The sequence below is a fragment of the Macrobrachium rosenbergii genome, chromosome 51 (genome assembly GCF_040412425.1).
Source record: "Macrobrachium rosenbergii isolate ZJJX-2024 chromosome 51, ASM4041242v1, whole genome shotgun sequence".
Taxonomy (NCBI): domain Eukaryota; kingdom Metazoa; phylum Arthropoda; class Malacostraca; order Decapoda; family Palaemonidae; genus Macrobrachium; species Macrobrachium rosenbergii.
Window position 1 is genome coordinate 15538376 of NC_089791.1, and position 27707 is coordinate 15566082.

Below are 27707 nucleotides of genomic sequence, written 5' to 3' on the forward strand. Positions count from 1 at the left end.
GAATAATTCAAAAAGAGCAATGTAATGCCCACCAAATTATTCTCACGCCAAGTAACATTCCATGTTCTAAGGCAGATATCTAGTAAAAACCTCCTGCCATGGCAATGTATAACTTACCATAAAAGATACATGTACGTAGTTACCCGAGTTTCAATATGGACCAGGTTGTTCTAGATATTTAAAAATATATTTTTGCAAAGGTAACGATATATCATTAAGAAAATTACATGACTAGACTATCAAATTGCAGTTAATTTGAATACTACACATCATTTAAAATTTCCAATAAATTTTGCGATTTAAATTTGTGAAGAAATGTAAAAGAAGTGCATAGCTGGTGATAACGATAAAATGGTGAAGGTTTCCACATTAAATTCTCATCGTTATAATTAGAGCATACTCTTCATCACAAAGAATACAGCGAAGGTTGGGATAAACAAAAAGCTACGATACTGTAGGCCTAATGCAGGAGAGGTTGTCAAATGCCTGAGACTAAAGGTGATTTATCGTATATCCTTTCAAGGTTATACAAAGCTACTGAAAGGGCTGCCTGGGGCTGTTATGATGGGGGTAGTACCGGAAGGACTTAAACAAGCGGAGCCCGACGTTTTAGCAACAGCTACCATGTGAAAATAGCCCCAAGTATCCCTGGGGATGTAGGTTTTTTTACTAACAGAATGTTCGTTTTCTCTTTGAGTGGCTATCATCAGGTCCTAAACGGAACAAGATACGGAAGACGCAACCTTCCTGGTAATAGTGCGTGTGGGAGACAGAACAGATGGATACACTGTTGAACAGAAAATCTAGATAGAGCAAGAGAGGACGATTAAACCCAGGGCTTGGAAAGGAAATCTGAGCAGAGGATGAGAAGCTATTATGTCGAAGACAAATTTCATTGAGATGTACAGAGGAGCATTAATTAAAAATGATAATCGAAATAAAAAAAATTAACAAAGGTTTCCACGAGAAAACATATTACAATTCACTGAAAAATAAACTTTATCATCAATACAAAAGTGCAATATGGATGAAGTAGGCGGATTTTTAAAAAGAAGTTTTGCTTATGACACTGGCACAAACAATGGAAATTTATCTTAATATTCACACGAGATATCAATAAGAATGTTATAATGTGTTGAAAATATAAGAAAAGATGTACTTGAACCTAATAATGTATAGAGCAACGATTAAAACCAACTTCACAACCCCTATCACCACCGAGTTACTGAAAAGGTTCAAAGTTCAGTCTCATTACCCTGTTCAGCAAAGAACTTATCTCTTGCCCAAGCTTTGAAAGCAGGATAAGTCTGATGAAGTGAAAGCTGAAATCAAGTTTAACCTGCTGGACCCTCAACGCATGCCTCTTCCATATCAACCACGCAGATAAAAAAATGTAAGAATTAAATGGTGCATAAACTTAGCACATCTGAATTATGGCTATGGTTCGTTGCTCTTCAATCAGAAGCAGTTAATGATGTGCAAGTTAAAATGGGAAAGCCACTAAGGTTTAAACGAACACACAAGCAGGGTTATCATATTCATGTTCCTCAACTAAAAGGAGACCTGTCTGAGAACTTATAAAGGTGGCCATGAAGACAAGTGGACCACTTATACGGTGCAATTGTCACTTCATATGAAGGTATTAACTGATTAAGAATCAGATTAAGAATGGTTACGAACAATGTCACGTACGTAAACACGTACACATACACACACACACACACACACACACACACACATATATATATATATATATATATATATATATATATATATATATATATATATATATATATATATATATATATATATATATATATATATATATATATATGCATGTGCGTATGTGTATGAGTGTGCAAATATTAACAGATGGATAATTTGGCATAGGGGATGTGCCTGGTGGGAGGGGTGGGGTTGTTGAACATTAGGGAGTGAGAGTAATCAGGCTCCTGTAAAGTCTCCCTCCTCCTCCCTCCTCCTCCCCTGCCTCCTTTCCAAGTGAATTTACCAAACTCATCTTTTCCGCAGATTGCCAGCCACCGGATCAGAAAACTTTCTCTTCGACAAATTTTTGCTGTGTAAAATGACGGCTGATATGAGGGTAAAAGTCTTTTGCCATCCCCCATCCACCCCTTCCCTATCCTTACATGCTCCCCGTCCGTCTATCTTTGTAAGGTTGATTTGTGGTCGCCAGCAACGTCGAATGAAAGCGAAAGAAAGGGACTTTGATGCCGAAATAAGTTCTTACAAATGGAAGAAAGTGGACGTCAATAGCAACACATAAACAGATAGTTTCATATATATATATATATATATATATATATATATATATATATATATATATATATATGTGTGTGTGTGTGTGTGTGTGTGTGTGTGTATGTATGTATGTGTGCGTGCGCGCTGCGTGTGTGTCTGGGGAGAGAGAGAGACAGAAAGAGAATATACAGGTTTATTTCACTTGATATTATTGTAACTCCGACTTCCACATACTTTTTTTTTTTTTGATGGATACACTTATAAAACTCAAATATAGACTCCCTACCTCCTGTATATGTGTGCGCGAGTCTGTGCACGCATTTGTGGTGGAGCTTTTCAATTTCTTTCTATACGAACATTAAAAAAAAAATCCATGACCACCAGATGGAAAGGTCACCGACTGGCAAGCTGATCAAATATTAAAGTCACATTTCCAGAGGTCAAGCTACAAAAAAAAAAAAAAAGTCAGTAAACAGCAATAAGTCTTCCTGAAGTTCTGAGGAAAGAAAAGTAAAAACAAAATGATGTAGACGATTTCTGTTGGTACGATGATACATTCAGCATGTTTTTTAATCTGGAACAATCGATTACTCTACCTCATGTATATTAACATATTCCTAAACTTCAAAGGAACGCCAGTGGAATGTTGCAAGAACAACCAATTCTAATCTTGTTTTAGCCCCTTTCATACGTGTTCCCTATTCATCCGAGGGGAAGGGGATAGGCCCTTTTTCCTCCTTTTCTGTGTTTATTCTCTACTTGTTTCTGTGACCCCAACGATACATTATTGCAGCCAGGGCAATATAGAGCCCCGTCTGTTTTGAACAAAGTTACTTTTCCGTGCGGAACCCCTTTCTGGTGTTTAATTTGGTCCCCAAAACATCCTCTACACAAATATTTATTTTCATCTGTATTCTGTTGAAACAAGGTGGTTTTAGTAGATGTGTTCTCCCCCCCTCCTCTCTCTCTCTTCTCCCTCTCTCTCTCTCTCTCTCTCTCTCTCTCTCTCTCTCTCTCATTTTGTTGAAATGTATCATGTCACGGCACAACTCTTCTGAGTTCATCTGGTCCGAGTGACCAGTTTAAAAATATTCTCTTTTTTCCATACTTACATAAACTGTTTTTACGCCAATTTCCATAGTTTAAAGGCAATCCAAACAACCCGTAATTTCCTTTTTATCATCGCCATCACACCGGAGTCATGGCTGGTGAGCGAATTCAACTGGCATATTTTTCGCTTCACTTCTCTCATTTGCATAACGTGTTTTCACCTTTTATCTCTTGTAATCCCCAAACGAAAAAGAAGAAGTTAGGAAAAATATCTCCTGGTCGCATCTTTCTGTCACCACGACTCGAATCAAACCCCCCTTCTCCCTCTCCTCTTCGACATTGTCCCCCGCACTGAAAGAAGCCTTCTCCTCACTTCGCTCCTCTCCCAAGGGCTCTATTCTAAGAAGCAGCTCCTTCCCCTAATCTTCTAGGATTTCTCTTACAAGAACTGCGCCTTCTCTTCTATGGTTTCCCCTCCATCGACTGAGCACTTTCCCCTCCTCTCCCGGTGTAACCCCTCCTCGACCTCCTCCCATGACCTCCTTCTGCAAGGACCTGCCCTCGAAAAATTACCCCTTCAAACGTAGCATCTCCCCCACCCTATTGCCTTGCACCTATTTTCTCCCTCCTCTTTGTAGTCTCCCACATTCAGCATCCCTATCCTTCCCACCATCCCTTTGTCCGACTATACATCATAAAAAAATCTTCTTTCTTCCCCAGTGAAAAAAAAAAACTCATTCTTTGACGTCGTGCCTTTAGATAATAACAAGGGTTGGACTTTAAAAGAGGTCTCTTTCTGTCAACAAGGCGCACCTTTTTATTATGTTTGCCTCATCCAAACTATCCAGTGGGATTACTTCAACAGCTTGCTTGGTTCCAAAGCAAAACAATAATGTCAAGGATTTATCCGAGCTGAAATATTATTAATGGCTTTCAAACCTAAATAAGAAAAAAAAAAATAACAACGATAAACATGTTCCCAGACTTTCCAGATTTGGCATTTACCAGGTTTTCCGACAGGACAGGATATGGGAAACAGGGCACGATACGGGAAAAAAGGCAGGGTATGGAAACAGGGCAGGATATAGGAAACACGGCAGGATATAGGAAACAAGGTGAGACGTGGTTCAAGGTTTCTGTGATTGACAAAAGGATATTTGTCGTTGTAATATCAATACTCAAAGACCTTAGAATAATGGAGATAACAGGTGCTACAATACCAAAGTCAATGTGACCAGAATAATGTGAAAAGTAAATGAAAAACTTATAATGGTTAATAATTACAACGAAGAGAACTAGCCATTTCTTATAGTCGAAAGTTTCCCTTACCAGGAAAAACAAATACACACTAACCAAAACACCACACTGAACGATTATAAGGGCAATGACAATGCAGCCTAAAATCATATGACTTAAAATTCAAGCAGAAATTTTTTTTATTTTGTTCCAAATTCAACAACTTTTTACTGTCTACTGTGTTCCCAGAAACTGAGTGTGAATAGTTTGACTAATGTCATTTTATGGCGAGCTCCATAATGGACGCGTCAGAACTCGTTTAATTGCTGAGGGGCTTTTGTAAATTGAAATGTCAAACTATACAGCTCTTTTTTTCCCTCCTTTTTTTTGTGTAACGTACAACAGGATGCCCCTGCGTCGGGAACCTTGTTAATAAAGCGCTGACAATGAATTCGTGTGGGTCATCCAAATCCCAGTCTATGGAATTGATTAAGAATGGTTTATCGCCGCTGTAAAATGCTGGTCCTATTCAGACCACCCTATGTGCTCTCTATTCTGCGCCGAATTGAGCGAAATATTGTTTTGCACACTGACAAAAGTACACCTTTCTGAGCGATTTACAGCACTATAATTTCCAGCCTCTACCAATATTCCACGGGCGAAAAAAATTCAACACATGCACCACGCGTGTAAAGTAACATGCAGTTCAGGGGTGATGGGAATGAATGAAAACCAACATATACCTTTTCATTAAGTCAAAAAAAGTTGAATAAAGCCAAGGGGAAACCCTACATTCCCTTTCTCTTGTATACAACAGCCATACCCACACACACACATATAGATTAACTTGACAGTACTTCAATAAATGGAAGGAATACCCGATTAAATTTAAGATGAAACTTGACTATATACGAAATTAATGAAATCATTAAAAAACCATAAGGAACACAGGGAAGTTATGAATATATCAAACTACGATATTATGTTAATGAATGGATGTACATAAATAAGCACGAGTACGTAGAGTTATATATTTGTTTAACTGCTAATTCATATATATATATATATATATATATATATATATATATATATATATATATATATATATATATAAGCATGTTTTTATGTAAAAATGAAACACTCGGTATAAATCCTTACTAAAGGTTTCGCCATTTTCTATTAACATATCTTAAAGAGACTTCAATATGTCCTAGAAAACTGGAAGGCGAAACCGGTCAGTATTTATATCCAGAGTTTCATTTTCCCTAATAGTGCACATCAGCATATATACAACAAGTGTTTTAAGTCCACGTGTGTGTTTATATACTCGTATATATACATATACATTATATATATATATATATATATATATATATATATATATATATATATATATATATATATATATATATATATATATATATATATATAAATATAATTTATATATGCTGTATACGCGCGTGTGTGCGTGTCTGTGTGCATAACCACCAAAAATGATCACATAACTGACCTTGATAATTTAATGTTAGAATGTAGAAAAGGATCAGTGACAAACGAGAAAAATAGATATACGAACATATAATAGGAACCTATACATATAACTGGAAAAACCACAGCAATAACGACATCTTATCACGAAAAGACTCAAATGCATTCATTTCCCGGTGAGAATTAAAGTTAACATCTGGTGAAATATTGAGCATTATTTCACCAGTCTTCCCCAAGTGGAGTGCAATAAATGTTCCTACATAACAAGCATTCACGTTCACTTTTTTTTTTTATCAAGGCATGCAAATCGAACCCTATAGACTGTTCATTTCCAGAGAGAAAATATGAACAAGCAGGGCTGCGAGGCGATATTTACTCACAATCACGTAAAGTGGAGACGTGACAACCAATCAGAGGAACCCCCTCTCCTCTCTCTGAACTACATCCATATATATATTTTTGAAATATAAATAAAAAAAAAGGTCCGAACTGGACGATGGGGGCAAAAGGAAACCCGAGAATAATTAACTTTTCTGTAAGGATTCACGCAACAAACCAAGAGAAATGCTGCATGTAGCAATTTGTATACAAAACATTTTTCCCCGCTCTCATCCCTTAAAGAAAGGAAACGGTAAAATCAATCTTGCTGTTTTGTTAATGGAGCGTATAGGCTTCGCCCTTATAAATGTTAGAATGAAACCCTAGTCGACAGAAATACATAGCAAGGACCTTGTTCATAATATTTTCTTTCTCTCTCACTGCCAGTTTTTGCTCTCTCCTGATTATATATACATACTATGCATATTATATATATATATATATATATATATATATATATATATATATATATATATATGTGTGTGTGTGTGTGTGTGTGTACAAATATATTATAATATATATATATAAATAACGTGTTGTGTCAGTATTTTTATTGTTGATCAAATTATTTTTTTAAGCTGGAGAATTCCGCCTCCTAAAACATATGTTGTACTTATAAAGTAAATATTAGTTAGTTCTTTAAGCTGGAGAGTTTAGACTTACTAAAATATACGCTGTGTTCATAATGCTACATATATCATCTGATTTATGAGTAGGTGTATATATATACATACATCTGTATATATATCACATTTTGGAAGTACAAATCAACAAGAACTTCTATCTACCATAAACTATTATATATATATTTCATTCTCTCAATTAAAGACCTAGCTACCTTTACAAGTAAAATCCCGTAAAACAAGGATTCCGATTTACAATCTATTCTTGTATTTTCTGGCATCAAATGACTAAGTTTAAGTTCTATTTTGTAGATTAATGCATCTGTCTACAAAACAGCCTAATTTTTCCCTATTTACAAATAAGGAGTAGTGTAATTTCAATCACAGTTAAGGCTTGAAAAGGTTTAAACTAAAATACCTGACAAAGTATGTGTACAATCTTCATTTGAAAAATCGGTAGTTGGTAAAAATAAAAATAAAAAAATTTACAAGAAGATCTTACCCCGTAAGTTCTGACTATTAACATAAAAGTACAAATTGTAGAACCACGTTTCTTTTTGAAAGTAAAGTGTGTTTGGGGAATATGAATAAAAGACAAAAAGCCAGAGCTTTTGAAGGGAAATGCTTAGTTGTAGTAGTGTAGATGAAACGTCGGAATGGCAAGGTGGTCTGGTCGCATGAAAAGAATGGAAGAGAAGTTGATGAAAAGGACGTAATATTCGGAAACCTTGGAAGAAATAAGGAGATAATGATAGATGGTACTGGTTGGAAGGGGTGGAAAAGGCGTTGGAACGGATAAGTGCAATGTCCAGGAAGTGTGTGAGAGAGAGAGAGAGAGAGAGAGAGAGAGAGAGAGAGAGAGAGAGAGAGAGAGAGAGAGAGAGAGAGAGAGAGAGGAATTACGCAATTAGATACTATGAAGGAATGTACTGGCGAAGAGCCTTCTGCGTAGGAATATGAAAGGCAGAAACTGTGGAAGTTTCCTGCTTAGGGAATTAATCCTTGATGCAGCTGACAAAGGGCGAATGTAACAGTGACGTTTCGACATTATTTCTCTCGAGCAATCATCTAGGTTAAAGAAGGCAGGGAGTACAAGAAACCCTATTAAAAATACTTTTAACAGCATTCGCAATCGCTGTCAGCTGTACCAGACAATCATCATGAAAGTGTTTTCCATACTAAAATATTTGAAGTTTAATAAACAATTCTCAGTACACCATTAGGAGTTTGATAACAATTCTCAGTACACCATTTGGAGTTTAATAAACAATTCTAAATAAAAAAATCATAACATATAGTTATAATTTCCGTGTTTTATTCTTTATAGTTTATACCATTGGTGATGTGAGGAGAAAATTAAAACAATTCTCAGTAAACTGTTTGAAGTTTAATAAACAATTCTCAGTAAGAATCTGAAAAATAGTTATAATTTCTATTTGTTTTATTCTTTGCACCCATGGTGATGTAATAAGAAAAATACTTGTAAAAAGGAATGTCAATATGTAAAAGACTTATTAAGTCTGTAACAATGCTTCCATTCTATATTACTGACTAGTTACTCATTATTTAGTGCGATAAACATTAATCATGGCCAAAAAAAAACCATTAATTAAGCCATTTCAAATTATGGCAATTAATTCGACACGCTCACATAAGCACTAATCTTTTGTGGCCGAGAAATCAATAACATTAATGGAATAAATATTTGACTTTAGGACAGAAAAATTGAGAATGTGTATGAACCATTAAAATAAATTTATCCTATTATGGTTGGCTTTTTAATTAACATTCCCGTCCGTCAATAATAGAAAAAAATATATTTCATTAATTAATTTACATAGGTCAGGGGTCACTTTTTTTAACTTGTTTTCTACCCATAGGACAAAAAGTGGTGGTTAAGGGGTAGCAAAGAAATCACTATAGTAATACTCATCTGTCTCTCTCTCTCTCCTCTCTCTCTCTCTCTCTCTCTCTCTCTCTCTCTCTCTCTCTCTCTCTCTCTCTCTCTCTCTCTCTCTCTATATATATATATATATATATATATATATATATATATATATATATATATATATATATATATATACACATATGTATGTATGTATATATTGAACATATATGATATACAGTACATTATATATACATACATATATATATATATATATATATATATATATATATATATATATATATATATATATATAAAGAGTAACGTGTGTGTGTGTAATTTTTATTTGAAAAATCTGAAACTCAGTAAATCAAAAAGAATATTTATAGAGATCTTACCCTGCAAATTCTGACTATATATAATATATATACAATATATATATATATATATATATATATATATATATATATATGTTATTTTATATTATATATATACACAGTATATATATGTATATATATATATATATATATATATATATATATATATATATATATATATATATATATAGCCAGAATTTACAGGAAAAATCTCAAATAAATATTTCTTTTTCATTTACTGAGCCAGAATTTCAAATAAAAATTACACACACACACATATATGTATGTATGTATGTATGTATGTATATATATATATATATATATATATATATATATATATATATATATATATATATATATATATATTATATATATATGTGTGTGTGTGTGTATATATATATATATAATGTATATCATATAGATGTACCGTATATACACACATAATATAGAATCATACGTACGCGGACAGATAGGCACCTAGCTATAGACCGATACACAATGGCAGTTTTCCATCATCATCGCGACCACAGACGAGATATATTCTTGGCGATCTCCTCGATAATGTAGTTAAAGAGCTATTAAGAATCAATCTTCTGCCAGAATTTCGCCTCCTTTCGATACTTATTAGATTTACTCTCTCTTCTGGAAGAGAGAGAGAGAGAGAGAGAGAGAGAGAGAGAGAGAGAGAGAGAGATGGTCTTTGCTGGTCGTCACTTATGAATTCAATATAAACGAAAGGAAAATTTAACAAAACCCAACATAGTTTGGAATTTATCCATAACTTCGGGATCAAACGCAAGGATAACATCTTGATGCGTTTCAATTCATTTGCATTTACTTACTTTACTGGTTTGAGTTGTCATGTTATCTTCTGAATAATAATGATTAGTTTATGAGTTAAACTGTACGTGTGTTCTCAAATTATCTATTAATATTTCGTTTGCTTTTAGATGTGCTCACACCTGCTTGGCCCGTAAGATCAAGTATCTCTGTAGAGGGATTCTGTCGTCAGTGTAACTCACGTGGTGCACTGTAGCCATTCTGAAAAAGTGCTTGTAGCGTCTCTGTGTTTCCTAGCGGCAACCAATTTTTGCCATTCACTTTACATTCGTTCCCGCTTCCTTTCTTCGATCTTGATGTCTAACCTCTTTATTATTTTTCACTGCAACCGTGGGCTGTCCCCTAGCTGCAACTTTCGATCCTTGTTCTTTATTTCATACATTTTCTGGATCTATTTTCATTGTTGTCCAACCACTCCAACTATCTTTTCACGGTCTTAAGAGCTGAGTAGCTGAGCGTTACCCAGTGCTTGCATTTTTAGACGAAATTTCATGATTCATTCATTCATTCATAAGGTAAAATATAATCGTGATACTAAGAAAAAAAATTTAAGACATTTCTAAGAGTTGACACACTACAGTTTGGCTTAGGTACCTTACATACAAGCATACAAAAATGTATACTAGCCTAGAGTTCATAAAGAACATCATCTCCATCCCAATTTCCTATCTATACAAATGTACATCAAATGCTTATATACAAACACTTGTATATATAAGAGTATATGTGAAATATGCAATTAAATTCTATCTACTTACTGTACATACAATTATACATACAGTGTGTGTGTGTGTGTCTACAGAGAAATATAAACCTAAAACAGGCAAAGACAAATAGGTATATCACATAAACAGAGGCAGAAAAACAAACAGCAACAGGAAAAATAAACGGCCAGTCAAGCCGCCACACTGAAAACTGGCTTAACCTCACAGCCAGAACAGAATTGGATCAAGGCATCTGAACGGGAGTATTCTGGGAAGACGAAATAGCCAACTATCAGCACCAATAAAATTAGGTTTCCAAATCCTTGTGACATGCAAATGAGGCTTGATGCCTAAAATTCACGAGAGATGCAAAGCCTGGCACAAACAACAACATCCAGAATAAATAAAAGGAAAAATCGAACTCCATCCCAGAATCGACACCATAAAAATGTTTGAGTCTTCCTGATCTGATAACAAACTTATGACTCTGTTTTCACTTTCAAGACTTTTAAATTTCCTGCCCGATATATTGATTGATGTCTGGGAGGGGAAAATACAATCGCAACACCGAATATCTGGTCACGTGCGCACATGTGAGCATCAATCACAGATTATGGAATTTAATATCACGCTGATATCCGTAAAATGAATTCAAATGACTTTAAATGATGCGGATTTGCAATAATCTGGAATTTTACCCTTAAATTTCTATTTCTGCATTCAAGGTTCACATTTAAATGTATAGTTTGATTGTATCCATTCCTAACTTATTTCTCGAGGTTTAAATACATTATAGTCTTACTCTTTATGATCCAAAAGAGTGCAATAATGAAAATACGAATTCACCATAGTAATATCACAATATTAAATAATAACTCTTGAATGAGATGTTACCTAAAGAGGAACTTGAACATAGACTAACCTAACTAAATATATTTCGTGAAAAATTTTTTAAAATTTACGCTCATTTCATGTACTGTAATAGTAATAATAATAATAATAATAATAATAATAATAATAATAATAATAATAATAATAATAATAATAATAATAATAATAATAATAATAATAATGACTATTCAAAACCAACCAACCTCCTGAAGCTTAAAGAACGGTCGACATTGCCCTCTCACTGTCGAAACGACCTTTCATCCTCAGCACAGCTTGAAAAGTCGATACAGTGAGAGGTAAAATGTACTAGTGATGAGTTCCTGACAAGCAAATATGGTGTAAAAAACATCGCACCCTAATCGGGAATACTGTTAAATTCTTTTGGTATTCTGACAAGTAAAAAGAAAAAACATAATACCCTAATAATAATCGCAATTACTGCACCAAATTATTTCAGATACAATAAAAACCTTCGGCTTTCCACACACAATCTCTCACGCAACCGTGACAAATCTGGCTGATTATGTAAAGTAGGTCCATATTTCACGAAAAGTAAGGAAGCAACCCAATCTAATCAAATCCCGGCGTAACAGATCGTCGCAACTTTGTTCATAAGCTTTGAGTTACGAACGCATAAATAGAAAGACGCGTTACCTGATCTCTTTTTTGTCGAAGTTGGGTGACAGGTGGCATTAATAATCGACGTAAACGAAGGTATATGACTGTTGCGGACAGACCTGGGTCGTATTTAGATACTGCCCGGATAATCTCTGCTTAGTGACGTATTGGGGAAATTGTTTCTAATGCTTATAACGAGTTATTAAGACGAATTGCACATCACTAACGAGCATTAAACTGAAAATGTGACTTTGAGCTTCTACGTCATCAATCTAACACCAAAACGGATTAGGTGAATATTTATTTCCATGGGTTGATTACATATAATCACTTCAACGATAGTAAGTCCTTCCGTTATTCCCTTAATCTGATTATATTTAACAATTTCACAAACAATAAGTTCCTTCTAAGTGAGTCAACACCAATCAAATATGTGAAAGCGCGGAATACAAATAATCAGTCACTGAATCTATGAGTCTACGGACGCATCAAGGCATTTTTTTTCACCTTTTTCAGTAAATAGCCGTTACTGTTGATTATCAACAATTATAAATTGAGGGAGAACACTCACTTCACTACAAAATACTTATGCTTAAATAAGAAATAAACTTTGAGTACATTATATAATAATGTATAATGAAGTTATTGGAGAAAATTAAATTTTAGGAAGAAAGATAGTAATTTATCAGAATGAATCCATAAATTAAACCATAACCGACTCGAGTCTCGATAACTGACCTTGGAAGTGTTAAATTTTAAGCAAAACAACTAAACAAATAATGTCATGCCCTGATATATATGTTTGTAAAGTCGAATAAATTTCAAACAAATTAATTCATGTTTAAGAAGCACAAGCAACCGCTGACATAATACCTAATGCGGATGAATGAATTTACTTTTTTATAAAAGAAAAAAAAAGGTCGTTCTGTAATACTTGCAAAAGACTATTATTGAAGTGTTGCAAAGTTTAATCTGGAAAAACTATTTAAACACGAAGTCAAAACTGATGAGAACTAAAATGCTTTAAAGCTTAAAAAATGAGCAGATTATATATATATATATATATATATATATATATATATATATATATATATATATATATATATATATATGTATGTATATATACATACATATATAATTTATATATACACATGTATATATGTATATATTATTATATATTAATAGCTACCTTATCAATCAATTCTTGTGTTGACATGGACATATGTCTATATTAAGAGTGATTTACTAATGATTTGCGTAAGTGATGCAAAAGATGTGGAACAAACAAAAAAATGTTCATTACAACTTTAGGGACAAGGAGTCTCTGCATATGTGTGGTTGTCATTTGAGGCATGCCTGATAACACACTGACTAATAGAGATGGTTAATAATATGAATGTGAATGTTGGTTATTCACGTAATCTCTGAACTTTACCACGGAAAAAAAGAGGCCCATGTTGATGTGTGTGAGTGACAGGTTCACCTTCAATACTGATACATGCAAAGGACACGTATTGTGTCTTCATGATCATCTAAAGTATGTATTGTACGAAAGCCCTCAAATATTTATATGTGATGATCATCAGAGCTAACAGTTTCAAAGTTTATTTAATAAAAGAATGGATGGGGGAATACAGTAGTTGATAATTCCATTCGATATGTTGATTGGGACATTGTTTACAGGGTGAAGAGAGGCTAATGAATGAGTATGAGGTGATTAAAGAAAGTGAAAGTTATCACAGAATGTTTGAAAGAGCATAGCCAATAAAGTAAAGGACAGACAGAAAAACTAGATGGTGGAAGCATTGATATACGATGAAAATGGCACCGTTTGTGTGTGCATAATACATATATCAGACACAAGAAACACTGTTGTATATGTGTATATATATATATATATATATATATATATATATATATATATATATAATATATATATATATATATATATATATGTGTGTGTGTGTGTGTGTGTGTGTGTGTGTGTAAAACGAGCCATGTAGTTTATATTTTATAAAATAAACTAGAATCACATTTGGGCGATAATACGCAATTACCGTGACCTACTCACGCAAATGAAGAGATACGTAATACAAGGACAGATATCTAAATTGGCAGTATAGAATATGAAATAGCTGATATTTAAGCGATGTTTTCATAAATATTAACGAAGAGAGTCCATGTTTCCCATTTCTTCTGAAACAAAACTTCGAGAGAACGGGCGTCTAATCCTATCTTCTCGGGAAAGTTTTAGGACTGTTAGCTCTTCAAAGTGAATTAAAGTAGGCGTGTGAGGATAAAAGATCGGTCTTACGAACAATGTTTTATTTCCAATCATTTAACCATTACCAACAAAAAGGAGATTTTTTATATCTGATGTTATGGATGGCGTGCTGCTGTTATCTTTAGGAATCTTTGACCATTTACTTGCAAGATATATCTAGTCGTTCTATACTTCGGAGAGAGAGAGAGAGAGAGAGAGAGAGAGAGAGAGAGAGAGAGAGAGAGAGAGGGAGGGAGAGAGAGAGAGAGAGAGAGAGAGAGAGAGAGAGAGAGAGAGAGAGAGAGAGAGAGAGAGAGAGAGAGAAGTATATGTATAATATATATAATATATATACAGAGGAGTAAATGAGCATTATATATATATATATATATATATATATATATATATATATATATATATATATATATATATATATATATATATATATAAACACTCACTCAAGGTTCCTCAATCACTATGTCTGTTACTCACTAGCTCCCACTTGTAGGCTTCCACTTAGACCTGTTTAAGACAAAGAGCTTTTTATTAACAGACAGAATTGTCCTTGTTAGTCAAAAGAAGGTTATGGTGGCGTTCATCCTTGGCAACGTCCTTGGTTTCTTACAATGTTAAGCACTAGATTATTCAATAACGCATCGCGAATTTACTGTCATATAAATGTATACTAAAAGAGCTTCAACCTTTCTCACCAGTGGAAAATATTTAGTCTTCCAATAACTACTCAAGTTTCAAACATATATCGCATAACCTTCTCGAAATCTTTACGTCATACATATTATTTATTAAAAATATACTTGTATGTTCACTTGCAATGTTTTTCTAGCGCCAACACCCTCCCTTACAAAAGCTGCGAAGTCTGATATTCTTAAGAAAGTCTCTGTAACCGTATTCCATTGCCGCTGTCATGTTTAATGCATTACGGCAGATGTGCCATAAGACCCTGCAGGCAGCAGACTTTCACAGTCTCCCCATAATCTAATTGAAGCCCTTAGGGTGCAGGGTGTTATGACTCCAGCGCCGATGAAGTTACATCAACATACGTCTGCACCTTTAAAGATCACCCTCGTACATCCGTTTCCTCCTCGGCCTTCTTTCGCCTTTTCATAAACGACTTCGCTGAAATCCTATATTGTTCTTCTCACTATTATGCTAATGAATCCTTCTTCCTCATTTTCCTCACAATATTCCTCTAAACCTTACTCTCTTTCCGGCTCAAACACGTCGGGCTGCAAACAATGAGGATCTTGACGGTATCTCAGAAGGGAAAGCTCGACGCCGTGAAATGTTCTTGTGCTTAACAGGGCTTCCTCTCTTACCTACAGAAATCCCTATTTGAATATTGATTTTTGTCAACATGAATTTTTTAATAACTTCTGGTTAACCATCACCATCATGATGTTACGATAAGAAAAGCCAAGATCTATCAGAAACTTAATTTAAATATATAAAATATATGTATATTTATATACATATATGTATATACATACATACATACATACATATATATATATAACATACATATATATATACATAATCTTTCCCCTAGAAGTTGTGTTGCCTTTACAGTTCCAAGAATTATTTTGAGATGAACCTCCAGTTGACTAACTACTATGTACATATTTCATTGCTTTGGTTAACAGAAGAGCACAGGCTTTAATGGAACACACATTGTACTAGTGTGTGTGTGTGTATATATATATATATATATATATATATATATATATATATATATATATATATATATATATATATATATATATATATGTATATATATATATATATATATATATATATATATATATATATATATATATATATATATATATATATATATATATATGGGGTAGGTTTCTGTTTCCCTAACATCCGCAGTTATGACCTGGACCGTCGACAGATGGTCTCTTGTTTGTCCTTTTTTCCAAAGTGTATTTTAACAGAGATCTTTCAAATTCACAATTGATCCTTGATCCTCTTTTCTTGCTGAGAGCAACCTGATTTGCTGAACAGTAACACCAATACACAGTAAATGTGCCTAGCTGTCGAACTTCTTAGTTCCATACGTCCTTTATTCCTCAAACCACTGGACTGTGGAACAGTGTCCTTGAGGATGTTGTGCAAGTGGAACTTCAAAAATTCAAGCGAAGGTGCAATGTACTACTACCCGAAACAATTCTCCTTGTACCGGAATAATTTACTTACATGTTTATCCACTTATTTATTACTCTGTTAATTTATTTTATTCTGTTCTGATAACAGATCTTTTCTTTCGGGATTTCCTTTCACCTTCTGTTACTTCTTTCAAATGAACACTATATTCTTTGGAAGGTTGAATTTCGAGTCAATGGCCCCTGTGAGTTTGTTCCTAATGAATAGGGTGCATTATCTGAATAATAACAATGATAACATATATATATATATATATATATATATATATATATATATATATATATATATATATATATATATATATATATATATATATATATATATATATATATATATATATATATATATGTGTGTGTGTGTGTGTGTGTGCTGTCTGTATGTAAGTATAAATATATATAAGATTTAACTAAGCGCCCAATTTAGTTTGTTTTCTTTAAAGCAATGCCTAAACTTTTTAGGGCTCCCTTTAACCGTTTTGTTTCAATAAGCTACATTAAATGACTTTTAACTACCTACTCCGATCAGAACCATTTTCAATAAGATGAAACTTTTCTTCTCCATTTAATTCATTAACGTTTAACAGTGCACATGACGGGAGTCTCTTTGAAGACTGTTGATCTTAGTAGTGAATCTATAACAGCATTTCAAATTTAAATTAACAAAAAACTCCCATTCCGAAAATTTTCTATTTGGTTTTTAAACTCCTCAGTTTTTCCTTTTTTGCTTTCCCTCACTGATACGCATTTGTTTATGCAAAATACTGTTATGGCACGATGATAACGGAGAAAAGGTATCTGAGCCCATTTCGTACCAAACTTAAAATTTCCTGAAAGTTATGAAACCTAATTAATTAATTAATTAATCATTTATTACAAATTTATTATTGTGAATAAAACTTACATATCGCAGAACTTGTAGACTGGGTACAGAAGATATCCAAACCAGCCACATTTCAGCCCTGGTATCATTATTCTGTTCTTATCTCTATAACTCTGGTATCATTATTCTGTTCTTATCTCTATAACTCTGGAATCATTATTCTGTTCTTATCTCTATAACTAAGTCTTTATGAAGTGCATCAAAGAAACAGGAAATGGGCAACCACAATGGAAGAGGGTAACTGTGACAAACATTATTGGCAGTTTTACGGACTTCCTTAAAAAATAAATTAAGGTTTATTGGTTTAACAGCAAAATTTACCATCCTTGTTAAACCGACTTTCAGGCTTAACTATGTCATCGCAAGAATTCTACCAGCTAACTGAAAAACTGTGAAGTTAAAAGACTGTACAGGGACTGAATAATAATAATAATAATAATAATAATAATAATAATAATAATAATAATAATAATAATAATAATAATAATAATAATAATAATAATAATAACGATGATTACCTGCCATGAGGGAGAGAAGTTTACTATATGTGTTCATTTGATATGAAGATACTACAGCCGTTTAAAAGCATAAACTATACAGTATCTAGTATCCAGAACTTTAGGTAAGCTTCCTAATCAAACTGAAATTACAGAACCCCAACTGCTCACGGACTGTACAAAAGAAAGTAAACCCATCGTTCGAAACCTAACTCCTACTCACAGAATAAGATGAATTTGGCCATAGTAAACCATCTGAAATAAAATCAAATCCATCTGTCCAAATGATCTGCCATCAAGAAACTCTCATCAGTCAAATGAGTGACATCAGAAGACATCGTCTTAGTTTGTCTTTAATGTCTCGAGAACGCGCTTACGAACAGTAATACAAATATGCACCTAGACACTAACACCCTTGGTTTGACGAATTTTAAAACGCCAACGACCCACGAAAATCTAGGGCCAGAGTTCTGAGACACGACAAAGACTCAAGAGTCTCCCGCATCAACCGGGAGACCTCCAAGAATTAAAGTTCGGGATCTGTGCCTTGTCTTTTGTGTCCTTCGGTGACGTAGAGGAAATCCGAAGGATGTCGAAGGGAGACATTAATCAAGAAACTTCCCTGCTCCCTTTTATCGGACCAGAAAACACAACGGTGAGTGGAAACACGACTTATGAATGGGTCGTCCTTCGAGCTTTTAAGAAATGGAGATCTTTTCTGAGACCAAGGCCGAGTAAACCGCACGGAACAAAAGAGGTAATAACAAGAATCCATAGCATCGCAACTAACAATAAGACCTGCGGGAGCCGTCAGGTTTACTCGGGAAAATATTGGATAAAACCATGATCCCTTCGTCTGAATATATAAGATTCTTCGTGGCGACATTACTTGTACACTAATCTGTTTCGATAATATATATATATATATATATATATATATATATATATATATATATATATATATATATATATATATATATATATATATATATATATATACATATATATGCATATATATATACATATATATATATTTATATATTTATATATATATATATATATATATATATATATATATATATATATATATATATATATATATATATATATAGGCAAATGCCATGAAGGATAAGTGAAACAACAGAGTGGTTGCTACATCTTTCGACATACGGTAGTAAAGGACCCTGAGTCGAAAGGTCTGGGAACCACTCCGTTGCTTCACTTTTCCTTCATCATTTGCATTTATACATTCATCACGTTCTATATCTTCGTAATCATTCATCATATTCTATATCTTCGTAATATATATATATATATATATATATATATGTGTATGTGTATGTATGTATACATATATATATATATATATATATATATATATATATAATATATATATATATATATATATATATATATATATATATATATATATATATATATATATATATCAATTACAGAGAATCTCAGCAAACTCCTGCGGTACATTCACAAGAAAGAATAATCACTGCAAGGAGTTTCTAAAATTATTCACAAACGTAGGAATTAGATTCATTGTTCTGTTAAAGTTGCTACATAAAACACACTTTAAAGCCAAAATCACCTTTCTCATTTAATAATGAAAAGCTTGCACTAATGAAATTGATGAAGAAAATATTTATGAAACTTTCATGGGACATCCATGTCAGTCGAACCGCACTGACGTTTCTGATTAATCGGATTTAAAGTTACGGCTTCTGTGTAAAAACAAGTTTCATCGTTATTTTCCTTTCTCGACCTCATGCATAGTTAATGATATATGAACCCAAACTTGACAAAGCAGGCCTAAATAGGCCTAAATATACTTTTTTCCGTCGGAAGTGTGGGAGAGATATTGTTTACTCTCAGCGGACAGTCTTTTGAAACTCGAGACATTTCAAAAGGAACTACGCAGCTGAGAGCTGTGTTCCATAATGCAAGAATATTGAAACTTTCTACCACCACATGCTGTCTTCGAAATGTCAGCAAGACGACGAAAAGAGACGCGCCGGGGTTTTAGTTGAATCAAATAAATCTGGAATTTATTTGATTTATGAAAGTTTGGTCTTATGATCTGGTAATATAACCGTTTGCTTATTCAGTGCGGAGGATTATAATGAAGGGGGAGTTTCTTGAAGTAAAGCTACCAAGCGAATATGTTCCTAAAAATATTTTGTCAGTACTTTCCAAATATCTTTGTGTAATTTTTTGGGAGCATCGGCTAAAAATACTCAAAACGATCATGACTGTCAATAATCTATTATCAATACATACAACATCGAGTATAAAATGTTGAAAAAATGCGTTATAAAATGTCGAAAAAAAATGTGAGAAAAGATTTTCTAATTATCTTGTCACTGAATGCACTTTCTCAATATGATCTGGCGGGTTTATTTAAAAAAAAAATCAGTGGATAAGAAACGGCGGAGAATTTCGACGTTTCTCCCGAGTGAAGAAGAATAAAGTAAGTCTTAACACTGTTAACAATAAAAGAAAAAACAATAAACAAATCAGCAGGAAAATAGCTAATTAACTAGTTAAACCTTGGATATAAACAACCTCGAACATACTTGGTGGAAAAGACAAAACATTTCATATCAGAAGTCAAGACAGCAACCACAATACCGCGCGGCCTGAAGCCTCGCAGGAAGCTGGAAGCGCCAGAAGGATGAGGAGACTGAGAAAAAGTAAATAAGAGGAAGAGATAAGAAATTCTTGATCCCTTTCTTTATCCCTTCATTGGAAAATCGACGGGAGTTCTATCCTCAGCAGATAAACCCAACAAAGGAATCACACGAATACTGAACGCAAATAAAACGCCATGGTTTAAAAATAGCCCCTAAACCCGAGCATCCACTCTCGCCATAATGCATTCAAGGGTTTGATATTATAAAAAGGAGTCGGTTTATGTTTCATTTCGAACTCTTGTCAGAGAGTTCAATTTAGAGAGAGAGAGAGAGAGAGAGAGAGAGAGAGAGAGAGAGAGAGAGAGAGAGAGAGAGACATCAATTACCATGTGATTTAATTAAGGTGCAAGTGATATCAAACGTAACCACAATGTATATGGAAAGACAAAATGATAACTAGCGTATATATATATATATATATATATATATATATATATATATATATATATATATATATATATATATATATATACATATACACACACACACACAAAGACATCGAGAGAGAGAGAGAGAGAGAGAGAGAGAGAGAGAGAGAGAGAGAGAGAGAGGAGTAGAGAGGGGAGAGAGAGAGAGAGAGAGAGAGAAACTCAACGGAATCTACACGAATTATTATCTATGTGCATCTCTTCACCAATTTTTCATTAGTAGAGCTATTCCAACTTTCACAGCAGCCATTTTCGTAATAGAGTAAAACTATTTTCTAAATGGCTTTCACAATGAAATGAACCCTCTTTGTGCAGAAAATTACACATAATTGGTTTAATACTTTCGTTTTCTGTCCTTTTATTATTTTAACATGCAACGATACCTATCAAACTGTTTCGCTTTGTATGAAGCGTTTTATCTGCATTTTCCAAAATATTCGGATAATGTTATCAAAGGGAAATTTATGACAAACACGTATGGAAACTTGAAATTCTGTGCGAGTGAATTTGAATATTCTTTTAATAAACCCTTTGTTAGGACCTGCTAGTGTATGTATGTAAATATATATATATATATATTATATATACATACATATATATACTGTATATATAATTATTATTATATATATATATATATGAATTATATATGAATATAAATATACATATAAATATATATATATATATATATATATATATATATATATATATATATAGTGTGTGTTTCTTCATGTACAGTTCACTTGGTGCATCCAGAATGGAATGCACGTAATTATGAATGAATGTATAGGAATGTGTCAAACACAGATTAGAGATGGAGTGAAGCACTTGGTCTAACCCGAACTAAGTTCACACTGACAGTTACTCCCCGATACCAGTCCCCCAGCAACTAACTTAATATCACAGAGTTCGATGAGTTTTGGGTCTTAACGAACTAATACCTATGAACATGATTATATAGGTATGTATGTATGTATGCTTGCATATGTGTGTGCCTGTGTGTGTACATCAAGCCCATCTTCAATTATAGGGACGTGAATTACATTTTTAAAGAGAAAGGCCTTAGCTATATATTGTATGTTTTTACATAAATACACAATAGTTGAAGTTGTAACATAAAATTAGACGACATATAATAAATAATTCTGAAACATTCTACAATGTGCCATACATATATGAGGTAACCAGAAAAACTGAAAACAAACAAATGAGCCTACACAAGACAAAAATAAAAAATATCTGGGGAGAGAGAGAGAGAGAGAGAGAGAGAGAGAGAGAGAGAGAGAGAGAGAGGAGAGAGGGATAGAGAAAAATGAAAATGAACATCGAAATATATAAAGAGGAAAAATATTTGCAGAGAGAGAGAGAGAGAGAGAGAGAGAGAGAGAGAGAGAGAGAGAGAGAGAGAGAGAGAGAGAGAGAGAGACTCGAAATAACCATCTAAACTTGAATCAAACAGCTCCACAAATAACAACTAAAAACCCTCGGGATTAGTCCCTTGACTTTAAACACTGATAAAAAATATCTTTTTATCCTGAAGGACGACATGAAGCTAACCTCCAAAACGGCTCATTTACGATTGAAAGGGGAGGGGAAAGGGGGAGTTTACCAACGCATTTCTGATTGGGTTATGGATGTTGGGGAAGGAGGGGGCGGGCTAGAATTGTTACAGAGTCCCCTTGGAGTTCAGCAGGCGTAGGGTGGGGGGGATACCCCATTAGGGGAGAGGGACATGGGCTTCAGGAGCTGCAGCAGCAGCAGGACTTCCAACAGAGCAATGGACGAAAAGTTTCAATGATTCGAAATGACTTGCCGCAGCAGAGCCCCATCAATAGCCTCTCTGACCAAAAAGGAAGATGGAAAAATTGAAAATATAAAAATGGAGGGAAAAGATAAAGAGTTTTTCTTGGCGCAGCGATGCCTCGTGTCGAAATAAATTTGGCTACAGCTTGCTATACTTACGAGGACGATGAAAAGTCTCTCCTCTTTTCATTCCATGGACTTATTTTCAATACGATTAAAAAAAGGACGGCACAAATGGCAGCCATGACCTGCAACAGGAAAAACTCTGGCTAAAAGGGTTCTATAATTATTTGTAAAACATTCACACAAAGAGTATATGTATATAATTTATATTTATATATATATACACACAATGTATATATATACATATATATATATTATATATACGCAGGCATATACACAGCGTGTATGCGTGCGTATATATATAATATATATATATATATATATATATATATATATATATATATATATATATATATATATATATATAAATTACATACATAAGCTTTCTCTGGAAAAAAATTTTGTTACGCCATACGTTTAAATCATGGCATTTAACTGCATATATTAATAAAGTCATTAACATTCTTTTCAGATATCAGTCGCTTCCCCTTTGAAGGGGCAGGTCCAACGGGCTAGAAAATGTAATTTCTATGCATGGCATTGTCCGGGATGAGGTGGCAGGCTTCTCTTTGTCTGTTCCACTTCAGCGACCCAAATTATCGATTCACCATATACCGGACTCCAGTCGCACTGATCACCATTTCCCGGCTGCATAAATTACAGACTATATAGGTCACCTGATATTCGTTGGGACCGATTTTCGAGGCAGACCATTTGTCTGTACGACGGAAGGGATCGCCATACTTCACGTTCATCTTAGAAGCGCGCCTTTCCTTGTCGCATTGATACCACCTCCTTCCAAACACATTACGGCTGATTACCTGAATTACACTGCCAAGGGAATAAGGAGTAATCATTTACCAAGAATACTGTAACGCTATTTATATTCTATAAGAGCTTGATTCATATCTCTAGAGGAAAATAAGAAGTTCCTGGAAAAAACACCATTTACATTTAAAAAAAAGTTTCTATACATGTTCGAAAAAGTCAGTCCTATTCCTCACCTGAATTACAATGTATATATTCCAAGGTTTGCCTAAAAATAAAACAGTTTCGTTTTTGACACTAAAAGGAAAGCTATTACATGCAACATGAGGAAAAAGCCAAGCGACCAGAACCACTGACCAAAGGCGGTTTATATCAACATCGGCATATTTTGAACATACTGCCAGATTTTACATTTGCCAGATGGCAATTGTCATTATGGCAGCCGACCACTGCAGGGAAGGCTAATTATATTAACATACCTTGTTAGGTACGATGAACCCAGAGAAACTAATTTGTCCAATACTGACCAAACTTTGTTTGTACATTTCCTTTATTGGCTCCCTTTATTTAGAAACATTATAATGGAATCAGCAATTCCCCAGTAACAAAGTTAATTTAAAACAAGGCAATTAAACTCGGAAAGCCAGATACTCCATCATAATCTAAACAATTACTTGATATTAAAACAGCTCGATACACACACACACACACACACACACAGAGAGAGAGAGAGAGAGAGAGAGAGAGAGAGAGAGAGAGAGAGAGAGAGAGAGAGAGAGAGAGAGAGAGGGGCTTTTATTATACAGAAACGACCCCTAAATGCCATGTGACACAGACGCTCTTCCACCTCTAACCCCGGGCCTGGGTCTGCTACCTAAAGGGTATACCAGCCAGGTTTTGGAAGACATTTCATCTTTATTTGATCTTTAATTTCAGTCTGGTGCGCTATATACATCTGTCTTCATCTTTCTGGCCATCAACATGCATGTGGAGCTGGAAATGGGATTTCACGCGAACATAGCTAATTATTTTCAGGTTTGCAAAATGTTAACAAACTCGTTCTTCTGGTCATTTGAGAGAATTCTGGGTTATGATATTATGTGTTTTTATTTACGGTGTATAAAATGCAAAAACGTTTTAAAAGATTAATTATAGAATTTGCGTACTATAGAATTCCTAAAAGATATAATAAAAAGTGAAACTTAATATCCATAAAACGTCTCCCCTCTTTAGAAACCAACTTGAGACTTAATCTTGCATATGTTATCTTTAAAGGCATTGATATCGAGGTTGGCGGGATCAAGAAGTAATGGGTTGACAGACAAAGTTTCCATCTAACCTATGTGGAGAACGGGGTAACAATACAACGGGTTTCCTCCAAAGTTAGCACTTTGACGGTTACTATTACTTGATGACGTAAAATAACCTTTGTAGGTAAGCCTTACTTTATAGCAGTAACCATAGGTAATTAATGCAATGCGGGACAGTTGAGAGGTGTCTCATTTGCAAGCCTGAAAAAAATCACCTATTTTCCATCCCTTGCTGCAGTGACATTTCGAGACTATATCAATAACATCATATTGAAAATACCCATTTAGGGCGAAACTCGCACTAGGAGAAGTTAAGGGTACGAAAACTAAAGGACTAGAATCCTTCAGGAACGTCTTAAAATGAATATCTTACTAATTAGAAAATGAACAAGTGCGTCACTTGGCTCTCGATAGCAAAACGGCAACAACAGCAAAAATGTTTAGCGGCTATTCAATGGGGAGTTTGAAATGCGTCCTGCACCGGCAAGTCTTTAATGTACACTTACAGCGAATCCATAAATAACACACCATCCCATAAAGACTACAGAGATGTGGGGTCAGGTAGGGGAAGGTAAAGCGCAACCAAGTCAATAACTAAAGCTTACTCTAGGTAAGAAAGCCTCATTATTCAGCTCATATGAATAAGCGTGGTTAATAATTCTACTCAAATAGATGTAACGCTTTATGTTGTTGTTCTACAAAAAATATAAACATGAATTATGGAGAGGGGCAACCTATTAATGATATATAAACACTCCTTACAGATTAATTGGCTTGGTACGATCTACCAGGCTGCGTGGATTGCGTGTTTGATATCGTTATTAAATATCTCGTTTTAATAACGTGAATAAGCTTATATGGTAACTCCATAATTACATTTACATTTTCCAGCCACAATTGTAGAATGCAACACAACTTAATTACGCCACTTCGTTCAGCTAAGAAGTCTTTGACCTACGACATTAACGAACATCTATCTCTAACTGGATAGTAACACTTCTTATCGTTCAATAAGCAAAGATAAACTAGCCAAGACTGAGGTCCCTGATTCGTTAATGTACCGTTTTTGAGTATCAACCTCCCTAAAGGAAAATAAGTTAATACATAAAGATCCGAAAGTAACAATAATTACAAAATACTAATTGAAGAGAATAAAATACTACTACGCTAATTACCATCAACTACACGAACGAAAAGCTGGACATTTAATCACACAATTTCCTAAGTGAATCTACCAACATCGTATTACCACCAAATATTAGGATGCAAATATTTGGAGGCTCGATATCTAAACACTCTTTGTTACCCATAATTACTTGCGGCATATTAATTTCACCAAGCAGAACCTAAGGAAATGTAGAAGGACTGTCTTATTAGCTAACTGGCATTATGAACATCATACTTTCAGAGAAAACCTTAAAAAACTCAGACATCGGTAGTTGTACTCACTGACTCATAGTAAGCTCTATGCAGGCTACTAAAAATACAAAAGGACTGACGGCTGAACCGTTCTGATATCTAGCTAACAATATTCTTACAACTCACCGATGGAAAGTCGGCTTAAGGTCCTACCTACCTCTTACCGAGCTTTGACCACTAACCCAGTGACAGAATAAAGCTATACTGAACTACACTGTTGCAAACTGCACAACGCCTGAACTGCACACGCACAGACACACCCAAGACTGATAGATTGGAAATTCAACTTAACCGTATCCACCTGGTTTGCATAAGACTTTAAATGAAGCATAAGCAGTAATTTTGTTCTCTGAAGACATTAGGCTAATTCCTTACCTGAAGAAGCACTTGCTGCTTAACTAATGTATTCAACTTACAATTTCTGCATTTTACTGGTAACCACAGCTTACAAGATACGATACTTAGGGATATATATATATATATATATATATATATATATATATATATATATATATATATATATATATATATATATATATATATATATATATATCTTCACACACACACACACACACATATATATATATATATATATATATATATATATATATATATATATATATATATATATATATATATATATATATAGAGTTGGAAGCAAACGTGCTTAAATTAAAAACTGTAATTACTTACTATACAAGTCTCTCTCTCTCTCTCTCTCTCTCTCTCTCTCTCTCTCTCTCTCTCTCTATCGCTTGCACACATACATAAAATTTAGACACTTCACCAACATGATAAACTAAAGTAAGGTAATGCCATTCGCTTTCGAATACTTTTACTTGTTAACTCAATGCAATCTTCTTTGCCGGGTTGTACTAAACATTTTGCGTCAGTAGGAAACTCCACGCCCACTTTATATAAAACAGCCTTTACCGTCTAACAAAACAACGAAATAAGGTCACTTTACAAGAGTTGGAAG

At 34.0% G+C, this 27707-nt stretch overlaps 1 protein-coding gene and 1 long non-coding RNA gene across 2 annotated transcripts in view; one reads left to right on the forward strand and one right to left on the reverse strand.

Moving 5' to 3' along the window:
* The window catches only part of LOC136833144 (uncharacterized), a 689668-nt gene that overhangs the window by 243249 nt on the left and 418712 nt on the right, over positions 1-27707 (reverse strand). The gene's annotated exons all lie outside the window — the stretch shown is intronic.
* Positions 1-27707, forward strand: part of LOC136833143 (uncharacterized) — a 492490-nt gene that overhangs the window by 88510 nt on the left and 376273 nt on the right. The window lies entirely within an intron of this gene.